This window comes from Myripristis murdjan, chromosome 8 (assembly GCF_902150065.1).
Source record: "Myripristis murdjan chromosome 8, fMyrMur1.1, whole genome shotgun sequence".
In the NCBI taxonomy this organism is placed as follows: domain Eukaryota; kingdom Metazoa; phylum Chordata; class Actinopteri; order Holocentriformes; family Holocentridae; genus Myripristis; species Myripristis murdjan.
The window spans coordinates 5,886,545-5,891,642 of record NC_043987.1 but is presented as its reverse complement, the minus strand read 5'-3'; the positions used below and the strand labels follow the sequence as shown (position 1 = coordinate 5,891,642).

The following is a 5,098-nucleotide window of genomic DNA, read 5'->3' as shown; positions in this document are numbered from 1 at the left end:
TAAATGGGGAACACCTGACTGCTGCAGCCGAGGCTATAAAGAGCGGTGAACCTGTGGCACCGGGGGGGGGGGGGGTTGTCGTCTCTCCCCTGCTCACCTGATTGCTTCCTTCAGGCTTTGGCCATGTTGTTGGTTTGTTTTCTGCTCCCTGCTCCCAGCGTGCACTTCACTCCACCTTTCCCACTTCCACTCACTACTCAATTAATCTTACTGACTTGTATGACTCACTGGATGGATTTTCTTTTGTTATCCTTTATTTTGCTTAAACAAAATAAGTCACTGTAATGTTCTTTGTCAGTTATTTGTCAAAAAAAAAAAAAATCCTGTTTCTCCCCTTTGTTTTGACTCGCCTAACAGCTGTTACACCACACTGACATATTACACATGTAACACTAGCTGTTTCTCACTCCCTGGCATATGATGTGTGTACATATTTTTATATAGGTGTATATGAATGTGTGTGTGTGTGAGAGAGAGAGAGAGAGAGAGAGAGAGAGAGAGAGGGAGAGAGAAAGTAAATGGATGTCATTTCTTTTGTCATTCTCCCATGATGTTTCCCTAAAGAACATTTCTAATCAAAGGTCCCCCTATCCTCTGTCTGTTTTCTTAAGTGCACACACATACACACATACACACACACACACACACACAGCTGACTCTGGAGCTTCTTCGTGATTGACAGCTTAATCAGTTCAGTTCAATATGCTAATGCTTTATTATTGGCAGAGGCTCTGTCATATTGCACAGCGCCACCGTTGCCATAGGAGAGCGGAGGCAGATGGGAATTAACTAAATGGCGGCTGTCGTTTAAGGGTGTGCTGGAGAGGCGGCGTTGCCGGGGAGGGCCAAGTCAGACCTGGGACCAGCTGCCGCACCGCAGGTTGTGGGTTTGACTCCCCTTCATGAGCTCTGCTGCATTCCTGTCTCCCTCCCTCCTCTCCTTTCATTTGTTTGTGCCTTAAAATAGTCTGCGCCGGTGTACATTTTCCCTTTTTTCTATTCTTTTCTCTCTCTCTTTTTTTTTTTTTTAAACAATTGCCGTGATTCACTTTCTGCAGCAGAGTTTTTAAAGTGCAAAGTACTCCCCGTGCCAAATTTAGCACTCCTAACTTTGGGCTTGAAATCACATGCGGAATGCAAAATGAAAGCCACTGTGTCAAATGAGGCGGCGCATCAGGCAAAAAGGTTTTTATCCTGTCAGAACATTGGATTTGTTCCTCGGTGAATTTTTAGTCGTTGCTGCATTTTAAAATCATGTCATGATCTTTATGAGATTATGCACAGTGAGCATTTCCATCTGATTTTCTGGATTGCTGGATTAAAATTGTTAAACATTTCACAGATAGATAGATAGATAGATAGATAGATAGATAGAATTAGGCTTGAAAATCCTGTATACTGGCATGTATTGTACAATATAAAATGAATACAGTGGTGTCTATTATGATGAAAGAAAAATATACAAAGAAAGACCATAAAATTTAAACTTGAGATGAAATGCATTTCCTGAATGTACCTTCCTGCATGGCATCAATTTACTCAATTTATTCTCTGTTCTGCATCAAACAGCATCAGATTTTTTTTCTGATTAAAGCACTGAAATGTACTGTAATCACTGAAGAGGAACAGTAACTCACAGAAACCAAAAAATATAATCAAAATAAAAATAAGGCAGTGACAGTAACCAAAGCCACTTCCAGAATAAGGCTCAGTGAACTGCAGCCCAGACAATTAAATAATACAGATCTGTGAGTTTGACAGGTTGTGATTTATCAGCCAAGCTATCCCGCCGCTGACATGCCAGAATTTCCTGCAGATGTTTTTTGAAAGCAGGTTCTTGAAGATGAGATTAATCTGCGTGAAATCCTTTGGAGCAGGAGGACGCTGCGGCCTGGCTCTCTGCCACCTTATCTGTTTAGCTGCCTGCTTGTTTACCTGTCTGTCTCTGCCTCTACCTGTCTGTGTCCTGTCCCTTTGACTTGCCAGATTCCTGTCTGTCTGTCTGTCTGTCTCTCCCTGCGCCCGCCTGCGTTTCCCCTCCTCTGCTGAGATCGCAGCTCTGGATTTATGCCGTGTGGAATAGTAACAGTTTGTCATGTTGCTTTTGCCCACAGCAACCTGTCCGGAGCAGAATGAGGTACTGTCGATTTCCCCAAGCTGGAGCTCTATGTGTGTGTGTGTATATGTGTGTGTGTGTGTGTCCCGTCCCATAAATATTTACTTCTGCGGCTCTCTGTTATGAATGTGTAAAAAGGTCACACTGTGTTACGGCTCCCTCACTCAGATGGAATTATTTTCTGTCCGACCAATACCCAGCGGGACTGTATGGAGTGCAGTGTGTGTGTGTGTGTGTGAGTGTGTGTGTGTGCGTCTCTGTGTGTGCGAGCTCACACACTTGGATCGAGGGTGTCGTGGAGTGTTTTTGTCTTTTTGGTGTGTTTTTTCATCCGTATGTCTGCGCACACGCATGCATGTGTTAAACTGTATCTTTCTTTTGTGCTTTTGCAAGTGTGTGTGTGTGCGTGTGTGTGTGTGTGTGTGTGTTACCCATCCATCCTTCCATCCAGCCTGGTAAAGATGCTGAGCCTCTACGGTGTCTATATTTAGCTGCTGGCTCAATCAATGACGGCAGAGCCACAGCGCCATGACTCTGCATACTGATAGTACAACTGCCTAGCAGCACCTCCCCTCACCTCTGGAGAGAGGAATGAAAACAGACGGAGAGAAAAACAGAGAGGAATTAAAGAAACAGAGGGAAGGGAGGGAGGGGAAATGGTGGGAAAAAATGGCAAAAAAAAGGGCAAAGATAGAAAGGAGAGAGAGAGAGAGAGAGAGGAGGGAGAGGTGGAGACCAGAAGGGGCTTTAATCCTGTTATACGGTGAGAGGAAGACGGGAGAGTGAGAGGAGGAATACGTGGAGGAGAGAAAGGAGGTGAGGAGGCACAGAGGGCTGCAGGGGGAGAGACGGGTGGGGGGGATGAAAGGAAAGAGACAGGTGTAAATAAATACCAAGGAGGAGAGACAGATGTGGAGGACAACAGAGACTGATGGCAGAGAGAGAGAGAGAGAGAGAGAGAGAGAGAGAGGGAGATGAAGAAGGATGAGCAGGAGGAGGAGAGGCAGAGACAGATGCAGGAAATGGAGAGTTGATAAAAGAAAGAGAGGGGGGGAGTCTGGGTGTCACACAGGATGGTGTCATGCTGCTCCTGAGGGAGAGAGAGAGGGAGAGAGAGAGAGAGAGAGAGAGAGGAGGAATACATGAAACATGAGAGAGAAAGATGGGCTCCTTGGAGACGAGGGGAAAAGGAGGAAGAGAGAGAGAGAGAGAGAGAGAGAGAGGGAATAGGGAGGCAGGCAACAGGCCGAGAAAAAGATAAATCTCTTTTGGAGACTGCCAGGATGTTTTTAGAGAGAGAGGGAGTATTTTACTCTTCTACAGCACAACAACATGGATTTGGAAAGAAATGGAATGAGTTTAGAAGGAGTGAGGAAAAAAGAGAAAGGGAGAAAAAGAGAGAAAGAGAGAGAGAGTTATTTGTATTGACATGCAGTGTGGCACCATGTGCACTTGGCGAAAAGACGGGATTGATTCTCTGGCCCGCACACGGCGGTCATTAAGTGGCCTGAGCTCAGCATTTGTCTCAACAGGACACACACACACACACACACACACACACACACACACAGACATGCAAACGTATGCAAAACTTGCTAATTTTCTAACTCCTTTCTGTCTGTCTCACACTCTTGAGTTCTTTCTCTCATGCACAAATGCATACGTGTGTGTGAGTCGCTCTATTTCTCTGAATGTCTTACACACACACACACACACACACACGCACAATCTCGCTCTTTCTATTTCTGTCACATACTCAGATACAAGCACAGACATACAGGCATACTGTATAATCTTTCTCTCTCACACACACACACACACGCTCTCACACACACACACAAATAATCTCTCTATCTTCCTTTTCACAAATGCAGTGTGTGAAAGCGCATACAAAAGAAGAACCAACACACTCAAATGGAGCACACACGCACACACACACCCCACTCTAAGAAGCCGTGAAAATTGGAAAGCGCCTTGAGCACTTGGAAAGCACTCGCTATATAAATCCACACTATTGTTATGCTTGGCTGTGATCTGTTTTGGGGCTGGTATTACATGACAAAACAGGCGCAGCAGAACTTCTGTCTCTCTCTCTGTGTCACACACACACACACACACACACACACACACACACCTACAGCTGACACATACAACCACTACACATAGATACACACAGTATTTCTGCATCAGTTCCCTAACCTCTAACCTAGACCTTAACTCCCATCACTACATACCAACCCTTAATCCTTAACCTAAAATATACTCAATCTTAATTCTAATCATAATAATCTTAAAGGAATACTTTGAGATTTTTTTTTTTATTATTATTTTCTGGTAAATAGCCTTTTCTCTTTGACTTACCCAGACTGATACACTCTGCAATACACATGATACACATGATACACTGTGTAAGTGTAATAAGGCAGCTGCGGACGTTTCTGTAAGGTTTGTGTTTTCACTCTGACGGAGCTAGGCTAACGACTCCCATAGACTTCAAGTCTTTATGCTAAGCTAACATGAAATGATACCCATAGGAACCGAACCACTGCACGTACAGAGGTGAACATGGTATCAAACCTGTAATATAATTAATTAATATATTTTAATTCCAGTTTTAAGTAATATATTACTGTTCTTTATTACTGCAATTATTTTTATTTTCATATTGAACAGTGCTTAGACTACTGTTTATTGTTATACTGTCGATACTGCGCTGCCACTGGAACTCCAATTTCCCGAGGGAATTCCCAAGGGATTAATAAAGTACTATCTATCTATCTATCTATCTAATAGCAGCAGTATAGTAGGAGTAAATTTATTTATGTAGGAATTCTAATTCTTATTTATATAGTAATTCTTATCAAGTAAGAATTATAAAGTGCTTCACTGGATTGAAGACAATTGGGAATAGAAATAAGAGTTGAAACAAAGCAACAAAAAAGAAAAACATAGAATAAAACATTATGGCATATTAAGTACAAT

At 43.0% G+C, this 5,098-nt stretch overlaps 1 protein-coding gene across 1 annotated transcript in view; it reads right to left on the bottom strand.

Moving 5' to 3' along the window:
* Window positions 1-4,214: 4,214 nt before the first annotated feature.
* shmt1 (serine hydroxymethyltransferase 1 (soluble)) overlaps window positions 4,215-5,098 on the bottom strand; it is a 28,160-nt gene continuing 27,276 nt past the window's right edge. Inside the window, exon 13 of the transcript XR_003928577.1 lies at window positions 4,215-4,250. The gene's annotated coding sequence lies outside the window, so the exon portion shown is untranslated. The remainder of the gene's footprint in view (window positions 4,251-5,098) is intronic.